Here is a 17,017-nt window from a genome sequence, read left to right as displayed (position 1 = left end):
TACAATTACACATGATAATAGTTGACCAGAATACTCGCAAACTGATGCAGTGATGCTAGTTTATCTTTTTATTACTTCAAAAATTGAAAGTTTACCCTCGCGCACTCTTCCCACTCTACTCTAATGATTCTGTTTCTAGTCATGGAGAACACGCTCGGATTGCCCAGGAAACGTATTAGGGCTTATTTTATCTATTATTTACATAAATTAAATGCGACGAGTCTTACGATTTTGTGATATAAATCTTTTGCTGATGACACGTGATATTCATTGAAGCTAAAACTAGCAGTTGCGTTTCACGCTTGAACGAAGATTTACATCTCTAAGTAGATGTGCAATTGAAATTGAAAACAAAATACATGGTAATTTTGTAAGCCGAGTAAACAATTGATCAGGTAGCGATTTAAATATCTTGGCGTGATTATTGATGTCAAGCTTTTGAACACATGTTGACAATGTTATTCAAAAAAGCCAAGAAGTATGCAATGCTCTTTCCATTTAGACACGATTTAACTATTTGAAAATATCTTGTATTAATCATATCTCCTCATCTGGATTTTTGCCCTTCCTTCCTATTCTTTGTTAACGTTTTCGTTTGATTTCAAAATGCGATAGATTCGCTTCTTCAACTAGCAATACGTAACTGAACGAAGCACTGATTTTTAGTTTTATAAATGCCACTTTTCAGCCCAGGCTTGTAAAATGTCATCTGCATGTCATTTGACTAATTTGTTCATAACTTTCTTTAGAAGCCAAACTTATTGCATAATTTTAGATGTACTCATAACGCTTGAGTAGGGCTATATTTTTGTCCAAGGGTACATTGCTCTAAATATAACATCTTAGGCTGGAGAGTGAAAAATCTCTAAAATGTCACGTGTCATTTGACATAATGTCATTTGAATGACATTTTGCCTCCCACGCCCCAGATTACATATTTACAGCAATGTCTTGTTAGACAAAGTTCAAGGCACATTTAAGCGCTATAAGTTCGTCATACATCATGAATTGATAGCTACCTTCTGGAAAAAGTTCTGGGAAAATTATACAAACGAATGCAAATGACATTTTACAACACTGTTTCAGCCCTTGTCAGGTGGTTTGCGCTTGGTCCAATATATCAATATCACAACAATTTGTTTACTCAACATTTTGCATACAATCTTCAGATATTATTCTTAATGTTCATAACAATTGAATATTATGTGCATTTTCCCGTAAGACAACCGGCAGCCTCCAATGTAATGATTATTTAAAGTGTTCTTGCGTTTATGTTCTAAACGAGGTTAAACACATAAGTCTCTGTTCGTCTGTCTAAAATGTAGCCCCTAATTATATTATATCCGTTACATATGCAAGCATGCATTTTGTTTTGTTAGATACGATGGGATTTGCATATCGTGAATCAAGGATGTTATCGATCATTTGGTAATTTGCGTTCGATCATTTAGTAGTTTGTCAATAACTCATTTCAGAAGCTGAATTTTAAAATGTGTTGTATGGTAGACTTCTAGTGCGAAGGTTTTTCTACAACTCTGCCAAATGGTTCGTTGTTAGAATTCAACTAATAACGGAGTTATGGCTATAGTTTCAGTAACATAGACTAAATGATAGCAAAATTCCAATCATTTAGTTGAAGTTACTGCAACTAGCGCTATAACTCCACTAATAGTTGAATTCTTACAACGAACCATTTGGCAGATTTGAAGAAAAACTATCGCACTTGAAGTCCACCATACAACACATTTTGAAAATTTTGAAATTCAGCTTCTAGAATAAGTTATTGACAAACTACTAAATGATCGAACGCAAATTACTAAATGATCGATTACATCCTTGTGAATAAAATATAGATGTTGATTCCAAAAGTTCTAAGACACACGTTTAGTGGGGGAGGGAGGTTGTTAACCAAAAATTCAAATTGATAGAAATTTAAAAAGATAGTAGGGGGTCTGTTCATAATGTATTCTATATTGCTATGTATAAATAATACACCGATGACATTATGCAATACAAAGAAAATTCACAAACGATGGAGCTCCAGGTCAGAAATGAGCCCACAAATCCTTAAACATAAAAGTCTTGTGAACTACATGGCTCTCATAAAAGATAAAATCTCCAATTGTGATAATCTAAAAAAATAGGAAACTGGAATTAAAGCCCCGTTGATCATAAGGTTCTTCAAAAAGGTCGAAAACCCTCTCTCCCTGGAATAAAGAAATCTCTACCCGGGCAGAAGCCATGAACAGCATAACAAAACATGATATGGACTTGATTGATATAAGAGATAAAAGAACAAGCAACAATATCAAAAATTTGCACCGAAATAAATTTATAATAATTAATTAAAATAATAATTAAATATCAAAATGTGCTATGGATAAGAACAAACCAATAGCACTTGATATTGATCACTTTTTACAAATAACATAACATGATTTCCTCATGATATTTTAGTGCAAAATATTGATATTGTCGTCTGATCTTTTATCTCTTATATCAATCATGTCCATATCTCATTTTACTATTTTATCAACATTTGATAATATTGAGCTATTTTCCTCTGCTCGGGTATGCAACCCAGAACTTCACTTCAGATTCTCGGTATATTTATCAAGTACCACCGCAAAGTAAGTAGAATGAATTATCCCCATATAAACGTGTCAGAAAAATCTTTTCCCAAAATTTTAGAAATATGAACTAATCAGTTTTTTGGTGGTTGCAGAATCCCGAAATCCTAAGAAGATTTGCTTTCAGAACCTCGAAAATGGAACAAAAAGCTCCGCTCTGAGCAGATTCGAACCTAAGACGTCCTGAATGAAAGGCCTGAATCAAGACCTCACCTCTATAAACGCTTCGTTATGCAAGTGCGAAAAATGTGCACAACATGTTTCAATTTTTCAATCATACCTTCATTGAAGTTTGGTTAAATTCTTTTATTCGAGATATGAATAACAAGGCTGGGAAACGTGAAGAATCAACAATAGTTTCCCTAGCAACCCGTTCATTTACCCAAGCGTAGCATTCTCGTGTGCAAGCGCACATGTTTGAACCCAAGTTTAAACTTGATGTTTGAACATTGTACATTGCGCCTGGGTGTATCGGAGTTCAGGCTCGTGTTCAGATTTCTATGTTCAAGTTCGAACATAGCAAGCAATGTTTGATTAGGTGCATAAACTTAGGTGAACATCTTACATGTTGCACCTTGAAGACTGGTGGCCGGCGCCGTTATTGACCCATTAAAAGTTGAGCTTTCGGAACGTGCACATTGAGGATGGAGAGCTAATCCCAAGTCCCATCTGTTAGTTCCTTGTGCAATTCCGCTAGTTCTGGTCAATCACGGAGTAGCAACTACGAATTGTACGATCATCTCATGCTCATGCTCATGCATGCTCATTCCGGACAAATGCTTACTTCAATATAAGTATTTTTGAACAGATATATAGTATTTAGTAATAGATTTTTTTCATGAATTAATTTGAATGGCGCAATCAACAGAACAACATGAAAGCTTTTGATTGCAGTACTCAAATTAATTCATGAAAAAAAAATGTTACTTAGGTCCTTTTGAAAAGTTTAGCGAGATATATAATATTTAGTTTGATTTATAGAAATAACAGCGACAAGACAACATAACAGTTTTTTAGACTGATACCTTTTTCTTTTTGGGGGGTAGGTCATCCGGGTTTTTTTTCTGGGGAATTGGTGCATTCTGGAGAATTGGTCGTTCTAGGAAATGGAATTCTGGGAAATACCGTTATGGGGAACTGATTCTGGGGATTGGTCATCTGGGCATTGACCTACAACCGATTTTGACGATCACTAATCCCTCGTATGAACTCTCTACCACTTCTTGGATAGGAAATCTGCCCATAACTTGAATCGCAGCCATTCCCGTTCTATCAGCCACCCAGTTGCCGTTATCAGGAGGATCTTGATACGGCCCTGCAACTATCGCTACGTCGCACATCAACAGAAACGATGCCATAACAGTTGCTGTGCGGTATCGCAGTGATTCAGATTATTCTGAATTATCTCCACTACTGCTGGCCTGCGATCGCCTTCTTATATGTAGTCGTCTGATGGTCATTTCCGTCCTCTTGTGTGCAAAGCATGCACTTGGGTCTTTGCGTGCAGTCTTTCGCGAAATGAGCTGTTTCTCCACAATTCCAACACTTGTTGGATCTGTCCGGACCTTTACAAGTCCCTGTCCGGTGTCCGAAGCCCAAATATTTGAAGGATCTCTCCATTTGTTTGTTCACTGGCGGGGCGGCTTTCAATGTGCATTTTGACCATCCAACAGTCAGATTGCCTACCTTCAGAGCTTTGTTAGCAGCGGTTACTGGCAGACGAATCATTGCTGTTTGTGTGCCTCCGTATGCTTTCCTTATTAGGATAGTCATTTGCACCTCACCCACATTAAACTGTGACTTTAGTGCATCCTTGAGCTCCTCTTCCGATGTGATCTCGTCTAGATCCCTGCACATTATTACCATCTCTGGAGTTAGGGATTTGACTTCCGTCTCTGCGCCTAGCGATTTTGCAATGCTCTCTTGCATAATCGAGCTATCAACCGCAGGCTCCTTCTTTAGCTCGAAGAGCATCTCTCCGGTTTGTGTGCGCCTGGTTCTTTTCTACGTTCTCGCCAAAGTCCCTCAACTCCGGATCCTCTCTAACCTTCTTCAGGAACGATGCATACGTCGTAGCGTCTTTGGCCTTGACGAGTACGGCTTCTCCCTTAGGCAGTTTCTGACGCAGCGGAGGCTTTTCTTTTTTGGTCTACTACGGTACTCCACCCTTCTCCCTGTGAAGTAGCGTCTGTTTCTTCGACTGCGTCCTCCCGCGTTTGCCGCTTGAGTCCGCCTGCCCGTCGAATCCGTCCGTCTCGCGGCGAGGTTCTGGCCCTTTTAAGAGTCATGGAGGCTGATGTACTCCCCACTCCAACCAGTTTCTCTTTCCCTTGCTTTTTAGAGTACGACGGAACTGTGCCGTGAACTGTGAACTCCCATCCACGAAATTGTAGAGCTCTTCCACTAATTTCTTCGCTGCCACTATTTTCGGCTCTTGTGAGGGCTTGTTTAACTTGCTCTGCCCAGGGCGCTGCTTCTGTTGTTGCTGTAGCACTACTGTCACTGATGGCGGTGATCTCACCAACCCACTACTGGCGAACGGGTTCGCCGCTCCTGCATCTGCTTCTGTGTGGTATGTCGAATTACTTATTCTATAGCCCCCTCCAAATCGTTATCTCCACCCGTCGTCGTACGTAGTCGCTTGTGATTCAAGGATTGTCTTTTCAAGCAGTGAGGTCCATGCTAGGGTTGACACGGGCGCACTTAGGGCCGATGCCCACGTAGCATTCTTTCAACGCCACGTGCATTCAGCGTAAAAAACGCAGGTATGCATCGGCAAGTTGACGCTGCGTTGCCTCATTTCTCCCGGTGCACATGCGTCCTTTTAACGCCTTTTGCACGCTGCGTTGAAACGACGCTACGTGGGCATCAAGCCTTATATGACCGTGTTCAGAGCCCATCGCGCAATCGGGAGAATCACAACCGATCCTAGTACTCACCAATAAGATTGGTGGACGAGTATTCGGAGGACTGCTAGTTTTTTTTACCGGGACGGCTAAACTGTACCGTTCTCTATTGCATCGGCCAGCCACCAGCCACTATTACCCGACTCATGATAGCATTTTTCTCGTTCACCACTCGCTCGCACTTCTCATCAAACCAACAATTTTGTTGACGTAGCTGTGCACTTCCCAACACTTCCAGTGTTGTTATTGTTATGGTTTCATGGATTTTCTCCCACAATCTGTTGACGTCACCAGTCCCGTTGACATCACCTATCCGCTCGTCTAGCTTCTGGCGGTCAGCAACTCCTTCAACTGCCAAGCGTTGAATATTGTAGGGTGCTGTAAATACGATACACCGCGCGGCTTTTGTAATGTTTTCAAAAGCGCATTTGCACAAGATTCCACGCAGCGTTTCCCATTCGAAAGGAACAACCGCACCCTAGGAAACGCCGCAATGTTATCTCCCCATAAGAATCGAGTATACGGGCAGCAAAAAGTGCGGTGCGTCGTTTCCTTTGGGGAGCGCCGCGTGTACTTTTGGGCAAATGCGTTAATATTGAAAGGCATTGTTCTGTTATTTCGTAAATTGATAATTTCTAGAACAAAGCCTATTATTTTATAAATTTTTCTGTATAAAAAATGAGATCATTTTATGCCTATTTCTGAAAGAAAACCAAAAACGTCAAAAATCGACATGGGACTCTTATGCAAATCGCGCCAGTAAAATCCTAGACCATTTTTGTATGCATTTCTGCATAACCCAGATTATGTGATTTAGATCGCTTATTAATAATTAACTAATCTTTCAGGGGCATTAAACGCAAACGACACTTGGTTAGTCGGGTTGACTCGCTTGTGTCGGATCCGGACGGAAGTACCGCCAGTACCGGACTGACCCAGGAAATCGATGTTATGGACATCGGCAGTAGCACACCGAAAAAACGAAAGGCAACTTCTCCTATCAAGGGCGTTCTCAAGGTACGCTCGCTATCCGACGACGAAATGCCCTTGAATGAAAATTTAGGCACCGTAATGTTCTCCACGCCGGTTTCATCACAGAAAGTGCGTCGCGAAGGCGGTCCACTGGCCAAACTCAAAAACACTCGCTTTGCGTTGCCTACTTCCGTCGAGCAGTTACGGAAAACGGAAGCATTCCTCAAAATTACCGACGAATCCGTCATGTCCCCTATCTGCACGGCCAATTCCTCAGTTCCCAATGTGGGCACCACTCCCAAAACCGTCAAAACTCCATTCAGGACACCGAAATCGGTGCGGAGAGCACCGATGGAGTCCGATGAACGAATCCTTGGAACACCGGACTACCTTGCTCCCGAATTGCTGCTCCAGCAAGGCCATGGCCCCCAGGTCGACTGGTGGGCATTGGGGGTCTGTTTGTACGAGTTCATGACCGGCGTACCCCCATTCAACGACGAAACACCACAGAAAGTGTTTGAAAACATTCTGAGTCGCAACATCGAGTGGCCCCAGGATGACGAAGCCCTGTCAGCGGGAGCGGTCGAGGCGGTAGAGCAACTACTAGAAATGGATCCCAGCAAGAGGCCCAAGGCCGATCAGATGAAAGCGATGTCCTTCTTCGAACCAGTCGAGTGGGACAACATGGAATCAATGCCGCCACCGTTCATTCCGAACCCAGATGATCCACAGGATACCGGGTACTTCGAGGCAAGGAACGTGATGCAACATTTAAAATTATCTAATTTTGATATGGATGCGTATTAGCGACCGGTAGGGGGATCCGGGCGGCAGACGCTGGGATGTTTGTGCGAAAATTGTAGAGAGGGTTCCCTAGTAGATTAACACCTAACAATTGCAAGCTGTTATGTCTTTTATTTTATAAGGATAGATATTATGTGATAAATAAACTCGATACTCAAGACTAGCAAGCGTTAATTCAATTCATAGTCTGAAAAATAAGTCTCAAAGATACGGTCGCTTTTACAAGCTGTGCGCTTTGACACTTAATGTAATAAAGTACACTGAGGTAAGTAGGTAAATGGAGTAAGTGTAAAAAAATCGATCTCATTCCGTTCAATCATGGTACCCCTACCTTTTTTCTCTGCCACTGCCATTGATGTGACCACTGCTAGTCGGTCTCTATTTCCCGTGCTAAAATGGGAGGCTGCCCCTGAACTGCATTAGATTAGGCTGTTTTAACTTATGCGGACATTTTGAACCAGCAGATCAAATTGCGTGATTCTCCTTTTGCTATAAAAAGATTCTTGTTCTTTAGTGTGGATACCTTCCGTAGCTCAGCGATAAGGCATATGGCTTTGTGCGAAGCATACCATGCTTAAGGTGACTGAAATCGAGTCTCTATACCTACAAGTTGCAGTTGGGTTGCAAATTTTCTCGCCTTTCCGAAGCATGGAAATCGTACACTTAATAACTCTGGATATGCTTAATAGATACTAAGCTAAGAGACTGTTAGTGTTTCAGTTGTGAGATGAGATTTCAATAGATAGAAAGAGGCTACCCCGTTTGGCATAAAGACATTTGATATTAATGTCTAATGTTAATGGCCTAATGTTTGTTTGACATAACGCAATGAAAATGATCTTATTTCCAATGATCATATTCTTTACGCAACTTAAAACTGGACTTCAACATCGACTTCGTGATATTTACAATGAAGAAGGCAAGAAGCATGCTTTCAAAGAAGGCACCAACAATCCATCATCCAGAGCAATCGCGTATATTTAAAGAAGGAATCATCTCCTCCGTTTTTGCATTGCTCCGTGCTTTGAAAGAAGGCATCATCAACTCTTTTACATCCCTAGCTATTGCGTGATTTGAAAGAAAGAATAGTCTCCCCTCCCCTTTCGCATTGTACCGAGCAAACGCGTAAAGAAAGCCTACATTACGCGTTTCGCCTTATCTCGAGCAACCGTTTGATTTAAAAATTGAGCGAACGAAAATTAAATAAAATAGAATTACTTTTACTTTCACTTTTTGGGGAATAATACGTTCTGAGGAATGGTCGCCTGGGAATTAGTAAATATATTGAGCTAAGTGTGACTGACGATACATACAAAATTTTCAGATGTTTCATACAAAAGGTGACAAAGGGGAGGGGTCGAAAATAATCGTTTTAAGCGTTACGTAATTAAAGGATCTTTCCATATTGTAATTAGGCCGATACAAATATTAAATTTATTTTATGTCCGACAGCTCTTGGAATGTGCGAGGGGGGGGGGGGGGGGAGGGAATAAAAAAAATAACAAGGAAACAAAAAAAAAAGTTCAAAATGCAATTATTTCATGGAAAAATTTAAATTTTAATGGAAAATGATAGCAAATAATGCCCGGAGAAAGCAACGAATATAAATATTAGTAACAGATTTATCCAGTAGTGAATTTAGTACAAACTTTATTAAATTTAAAAAATACTGGAACTTATTTTTGTATGAATTTTGTTTTTCTTTTTAGAAAATGCTGTTTTTGCTAATGAACTCTAAGTAAACTGTTGAATCCATAACACCAAAATTTCCCATAACCCATAACACCAAAGCACTGCTAGGATTAAAAGCTTTTAATCAATAGGGGAAATGGTCAGATGTACTTCTGAAATCACATATGTGTTGTTTGAACATGGTTGTTTCATGACGTTCTTGCATAAGCTCGGAATTGCAGACTTCACGGACTATAGAATACTTAGGTGACGTCTAAAGTAGAATCGGTGGAGCACGCCATATAAGGCATGCTCACGATCCTAAAATTATTGGAATGCCATGCTACTTGATAGCTACCTCGGACAAACCCGTAGAGAGGATGCAATGAACGCTAAACTCACCCATACAAGAAATATGCGCGGATCAGCTGCAGGGGTTTCTGTACAGTCGTAAGCAGGTCATTTCGGCACATGGACGGCGATTGCTGCCTGGGCGCTTCCCGACCCCCACACGATCTGAGATGTCTTCTCAGGTGTCTGGTTGCAGATTTTCGTTTACCTTACTCCAAGCAAAGGTACGATACACTGAAAATAACCTTGCTTTTCGAGAGTTACAGTTCCAAGTAATACATTCTTCCAAACATTTCCAAAATAAATCTCTATTGCTTTGTAAAAATAGCTAATCAGAGTTACACAATACATAGGCTGTATGGCAAATTGGTTTCCTTCTCAGCCCCATATACATGGGGTATTTATAAACTGGGATCCAATCATCACACACTCACTCTCGTGTTCTGAGAACTTTTTAGGGAACATAGGGCCAACGTAAAAGATCTCCTTCCTTGAATTGGGCCCTGATTCTTATTGGCTTCATTTATTTCTCTGTTAGGGTTTCGTCGCCGCTCTTACGTGGTGTATGGAAGGCCTACGTCCATTCACACTGTGGAGTTGCTGTTGATATCGGATTTCGATGGCATCGTCGATGGGACTCAACATTCAGAATCCAGTTGTGAGACCACCAGGTCCGAGTTGTAAAACGTTGACATCGGTTGATGAATACTTTCAAATCTAAGAGATCTCTGCTAATGCGTACCAAGTATCACTGACGTATAACATTACAGATTCCACGTTAGAGTTGAGTATTCGGGGTTTGGTGCATTGCCTATACCGCCACCCAACGTTGACTAGTTTTGGTTTTCGACCTTCTCCACTGTTTTCCCGGCTACCGTGGAGTTGGAGTTGTTCACATCCAATGATTCGGTATTGTTGATGTTGATGAGGGGAGCGTTCAACTAGGTCATTCAATTTACTCCACTGTTGTGTTAGTACTGCAGTAGCGTCATCTGGGTCGAAGTAGTATGATTGCTCTATGGTGGTGGGCCGCAAGAGCGGCCCATGATTTCGTCGAATTCTATGGGCAATATCAACAGAGATATAATACATCCAGCCTTGCCTCACTTTAGCGATTATATTATGACGGACTCTGGATTTTGTCTAGACCTCTCTTGCTTCTAGTGACGCCCCTCAGTTTTTCGTGATTCAGACGATCGAAGACTTTTTCGTGGTCAATCAGTACCAAATAGAGGGACTCTTGAAATTCATTAACCTGCTCCAGAGTGGTGCAAAGCATGGCAGTATGGATTTCACATGATCATCCGGGCGGAATCTTGCCTGCTACTGTCGGAGAATTGTCAACCTTTCCCAATATCTGAATTAGGATAAGTCGTCAAAAGTGGTCTTAGTGATCGAACCAATGTTTCAGCTGATCAGTTGGATCGGTGAGTGACTGACATGTCTTGTCTTTCTCTGGCACCCACGGATTTGTCCTTGCTCCAGTCAGGCTTCGTGAAATATCGTAGAGAAGGCGATTATCACCGGTTGTTGCGGCTTTCCTACCATCGTTAACCGGGGAGTCAACTCATGCCCACCTCTCCCGTATGTAGCCAACAGCGTTTGACTTACTTATCTAGAGCCGCTTTTAGTTGTCAGGGCTAGTATTAGGCTTCTCTGGAAATGGATCAGCTGAAAATGGAGACGGTGCCTTCTTGAGTTCGTAATGAACGCAGTGGTGACAGCGTGGTCGACTATCATCTTATAATTGGCAAGATCCGATCACGCATTTTTCACGGGAGAATTCACTCGGGTGTCGATTCACCATAGACCGACTAGAAGATTCAGCTGTGAAGAGATCGTTCGTTGAAGAATATGGAACTCAGGCAGTGGATGTTCTGGAAGGTGGAAGCGTAAGAATGCTTTTATCGAATCTGGTGGGATCAACTTGGATGAGCTGCGCACTCAGCGAATAGAATGGATTACAGATGTAACCCGACTAGAGGTATAGAATCAAAGGCTGAGGAACGGGAAGAATCAGAGAAGTAAAGTACGAGTCCCGTCTACGGTATGTATCTCTGTAAGTGGGAGTCGGGCGTTGCTGCAGATAGGACAGGCTGGCGTGGGTGGACATCCTGGCCGATGAAAAAAGAAGATGGCTGCAACAACCAAAGATTATCGCCTCAATAAACTCACTTGGAAAGCTGAAATGTTGGTTCGATTACTTCGGACAGCTTCTTCTAGTCTCAGCCAGCGTTCTTCAAAAAACAGGAAATCTAAAGGCGCCCCCAAGGTCGATTGGAAGTTGGTGGAGGAGAACCTATGCTGTCTGCGATGTCTGTCTGAATCATAAAAATCTGTTTGGCGCCCAGGGATGGAAGGGGTTTTCAAATAGGGCCAGAGCTTTGTCTGACCTCATCTGGGTATATGAGTATACCATCTGGGTATATGGGTATACCTCATCGCTAAGGGTATGCGATAACACACTTTTTCCTAACGAAACGAAACGAAACGAAATTTAAAATGTCTAAGTTGATTCGAATCGAAACGAAACGAAATATAGATTTACTTTCGACACTTTGAAACGAAACGAAACCAAGGTTCATTTAATGGGAGGAGGTTCGGTTGTGGCACCCCTATGTATCTTTTGACAGATAAGAGATGCTGTCATTCTGACAACCGTCATTTGTTTGCTATTGTAGCATGATGTTTTGTGCTCAATATCAAACCGGATGGGCATCTCTACTTTGAATTAGAAACAAATCAATTTGTTGAACAAGAAAAACAACACGAAAATTTGTTTTGAACTTTTACAAATTGTCATAAATTGAAGTGATTTAATTCAAAAAGTGACTTCTAATGCATATTTATACAGTAAATTTAATCTATTTTGAGGCTCAATGATGATTGCTATCAAAATTTCAGTTCGAATTTTTTTTTTCTTCACTTTCCAAAAAGGCTACGAAATTCGGTTGTGGGCACCCTTATTGGTTCGGTTATGGGCACAAAAGGGTGCCCACAAACGAACCTCCTCCCTTATTGAGTCAAAAGTCAAAATTAGAAAATGAATGCTTAGATTTTTTTTACTTAGTGGGATACTCAATTATGTATCCATATCTGCCAGGCGTATACGCATATTGAGAATTGATGTTACTAGACCAACATTTGAAAAAGACGTAACAGCCAAAACTTATTCCTTCTTATTCTTCAGAGGCCCGCACGTAGGATACGTGTGCGTTGCGTTTGACACATTTCCCATGGGAAAACTGTCAAACGCAACGCAAACGTATCCTATGTGCGGGGCTTTTTCGTCTACATAATATATAGCACACATTTGCTCACTAGAAGAATCCTGTGCACCTTTCTAAAATAAACAAAGATATGTATTTCAGATTGAATTTCACAGAGCCATAGTCTTATATACAATCAGCTCGACGAACTGAGCTATTGTCTGTGTGTCCCAATGCCAATGCCAATGAGAATAGCTGTTATGGCCAGTATGAGCTGAAAGCAATCATAAGTAAAGAACTTTCAGCAATTTTAATAATCTTTCAACCCGTTCCGGATTTTTTTTTTTGAGATTCCATGCAAACATCTAGAAATGCCCACAAATCTGTAATGTTCCTTACATATTGTGCAAATAGTCAAAGAAGAGGTTAGCTTGATTAACTTTACACATCGTAGTTGCTAATCATGAATGGCCGAGAAACAGAAAATATGCACAGCTCACCAATTAAATAATATTCTTGGGATACAAAAAAGTTATTCTTATTGTATACTTTCTTCGGAGTTTTCTATCCATAATGAATAACAATGCTGGCCACGTCCTTTTAGGCAATTTAGGATTAGGAGAGGAAAATTAGTTTACCACTGATTGTTATAAGAGACCGAGAAATGGTCTCTCCTGCATCTCCGTGAGCGCTACGAGAAAGGAATCGTTGGTTAGTTGAGAAGGTAATTCATGTGAAGCCCCTTGGTAAGCGACTAAATATTTATTGTAAACGAAGTTATTTGAAAACAAGATGACGAAAACTGTGTTTCAAACCAATCTAACGCAAGACCAATGTGGTTCGTTTGATAAGCTTCTACAACACGATCGATTCCTCACTAAATAATTTTGTACTATTCGATGCAGACATTTGTTTTATCACTTCGCACTCTCTCACACTAGCAGGCGTGATCAGCATCAACACGATCGATTGCACACTGGTTAAACAAATTTCTGCTACGCGAGGTAGATTTTTTCACTTCGCGTTCTCCAGGACTAGCTGCCGTCCTATGATCAGCAGCAACACGATCGGTTCCGCATTCATATTGCGCAAATAGTAAAAATATCACAAAATTTAAATTTGAATCTTAGAAACACTGAAGACGTTTTATAGAAGAAAACTACATACGTATTTGTCGACTAAGAATGGGGTTTTGGAGTATGCGTTAATAGAAAATTTGTATAACCTTAAAAACAACTTCACGGTTTTGTTCAGCGGCGCAGCCAAAATTGTTGATAATATAAAGTATGGTTCAAGTTTAAATTTGTTTCGAAATTCCGCGGAATTCCGTTAAATTTCGTTAGAAGCTAGTTTTTTCTAGCGAATTTTTTGTAATTATACGAAACGAAACGAAATCAAGAAATCAGATTTCGCCATGCTCAAATTCCGCGGAATTTCGTTTCGAACCACCTAAAACGAAATTTTTCGAAATACCGCATATACTTATCAAATACCGATAACAATAGATGTTCGAAAACGTGGATGGAAATGGGTCGGCCATATATTGCAAAGGAGCTTATACGGAATCTGTAAGGATAGGATAAAGAATATTTATGTCGATACAGATAAATGCTCGTATTTTCATTGAAAATACTCTTGGGACACATTTATGGTCTGTAAATATTATATTATGTTATAAGATAAAAACAGTAATGCATAAAGTTCAAAATATAAAATAAAAAAAAAATTTTACCCCCTCTATATTTTGGGAAATTTGAAGGGGGGGGTGACATAAAATAAATTTAATATTTGTATCGGCCTTATAATTTAAATAAATTTCAATAAAATAATAATAACTATTCTGAAAGAATTTTAATTTATCTGATGTTATATTATTTTTCTTCCGTGTTTCCGCCTTTTGTTAAAGTCCCAATTTCAGAAATCCAGTAATCTTTCACGGTATGGAAATCACTATGAGCTTATTTCCATGAGTTTAGTTCATGATTTCACATATTATTTTTATGTAGCGCATCCAATGTTTTACGATTTGGTTGTTAAGATTGAAAAAAAAAGCTGGACATGAGGATCGAACTCGAGTCCAAGACGCTGCTTCCCGGCCGTCCTTGCTTCTTGCGAATGAAACATTCGAAGTGTAACTGTTTATACATTTTATCGATCGATTGGCATTGTAGAGTACCATGATTAAAGTTCCTTAAATCATAAACTGTAATCGTGATTCCGGCAAATGCTGGGTAAAGCGTACCATTGGTACTTCGCGTACCTGAAGGAATAAAATAGACCCCATTTCGAGGTCCTTACCCAGCAACTCCTATCCCTACCTCCTCGTAACGCTGGCCGGGATACGAGCAACCTTAGGGAAGATCGTGTAACCAACCCCGGTGGGAACTATGGTCGTATGCTGACAGGGAAGGGGGCATTTTCTCCTCTCCGGAGGCGCAAATGTGATTGAGCGTCTGTTCTCCATGTTAGAAGCGGCTCACAACAGCATATGTTCACCATGTGAAGGGCGGATGATCATCGGTCGATTGCCAGCGAGGGACTCTAAAACAATGTGCATATCCTGCTGCATCGAGAATGCAGCCCCCTCAACGCGATGTAGGTAGAATAACACTGAATCAACCGCATCTCTCCATCCTCGGATACGCCCCACGCTCGCCAAGTCGCTCGTTAATAGCAAATTATTTATATGATTTTTATTATAGTTTTCAGTACAGAAATCTGTAAAATCTGTAATTTTGCTAAAAATCTGTATATCTGTATATACAGATTCTTGGTCACCATTCTACCCCAAAAATCTGTAAAATACAGAATAATCTGTATATGTGGCAACCCACGTGCGTCTATCGTCGCCAAGATCTGTCGCAAGAAGAACAATGAAAGCTTTCTCGCACGCTCTCGTCGGCCTCCTTCGTTTTCGTAGAAGCTTTCGGCAAACGAACAAACGGTTCAAGCAAAAGATATTTTAGTTACTAGATCAAGATTGTCGCTGTCGTCGCTGTCCGCAACATCTTTTGCTGGCGAGGATAGGGAAGCTAAATGTCAAGAAGGAAAATCCATACGATTTGACAGGTATGTACCACACATGTTTCGGACAGCAGAACAAAGGGAACCGAAGCGACAATCTTTATCTAGTAACTAAAATATCTTTTGTTCAAGCTGTCATTTTTCACAACATTCGATGAAACTGTTTGAACACTTAAAACAAAAATATACTTATTATTTATCAAAACTGTACCAAATATAAGAGAACGATAAGAAATTCAAATTACTGTTCTAATTTTTTACAATCTAAATCACATCAACCACATAACCCTATAACTAGAGACCGGCAGAGTGAAATTGTGAAAATAATACTGCCATCACATGAACGTTTAGTTTGCTTCTTCTGGATGAAAAATGTAAACATACACACGAACAGACATCACCTCGGTTTGTCGAGCTGAGTCGATGGGTATATAAAACTATGGGTCACCAGGCCTTCTATCAAAAGTTCATTTTTGGAGTAATCGTATAGCCTTTCGGTACAACTCTTTTGTACGAGAAAGGCAAAACATATAAATTTATCGTCTAGGGGAAATCCTCCGAGATAGCCGAATGTCACAATCTTATAGTATGAACATAGTTTAGATCCTGGGACATTATACCCTATCTCATTGAACAGCAAAGAAGATTTCCATCATCAAAAGAGATCACTATCGCCATTCCAAATGATGCGCATTCATAGCTGGAAAGATTGTCGTACATCACATCACATCACATGTTTCCAGCATGGGGAGAGATGAATGACAGCAATAGGACACATTAGTTCGGCACTGCCCAGTAAAAGTAGGTCGATCTTGATAATTCGTTGCACTTGGATGCGATTCAGACTGCGAAATGAAAAGTAACTGACACGCCAACGAAAACAAACAGGTTACCTCTTCTAGGCATTTGCAAGGGTATTGCTTGGCGATTAGCTGATAGTCATCTCTCGGCTTAGTACTCAGATGCATTTCCACAGCTAATATTGTTCGGCAATTACACTGCTCAGAGTCTCTTTCTCTTTTCAATAGCATCGGGTCTCACAACTGAAACAATGAACGTTTATTCCGTTCATAGGTGTATCTTATGACCATATGACCATTCAAACGAAAATTTACTAGTCCGAACCCTCCACCTCCGACTTGGTAAAACCTCCACCTTTACCGAGTAGGGTAACTGAGATTTCACTGTTACTTCACAACAGTATTTACGATTTTACGTAGTAGTAAAATAACCTGGCAGAAGGAACGGTCCAGCTTACTGATGATTCAAGCCGAGCAGATGTTTTTCATATGTGGTTTGATAGTCTTGTTGATTTTCTGTAATTATGGGAATTGTGTAAGCGTTTGTAATAGGTGGCACGTGGAACTCGTTTTGTACGTCTCGCCGAAATGTGTTTAATAAACTTATGCAAGTTAGTTGCATTTCCGTTGAGGCTTCCGGTGAAATCAAA

General features: G+C 40.5%; 1 pseudogene; it reads left to right on the top strand.

Annotated features, from left to right (window-relative positions):
* The window catches only part of LOC134204072 (serine/threonine-protein kinase greatwall-like), a 46,254-nt pseudogene extending 38,779 nt beyond the window's left edge, over nucleotides 1-7,475 (top strand).
* The last annotated feature ends 9,542 nt before the right edge of the window (nucleotides 7,476-17,017 follow it).

Source organism: Armigeres subalbatus, unplaced genomic scaffold, assembly GCF_024139115.2.
Source record: "Armigeres subalbatus isolate Guangzhou_Male unplaced genomic scaffold, GZ_Asu_2 Contig38, whole genome shotgun sequence".
Lineage (NCBI taxonomy): Eukaryota > Metazoa > Arthropoda > Insecta > Diptera > Culicidae > Armigeres > Armigeres subalbatus.
Note: the sequence above shows the minus strand (reverse complement) of the source record. Positions and strands in the feature narration are given on the sequence as shown.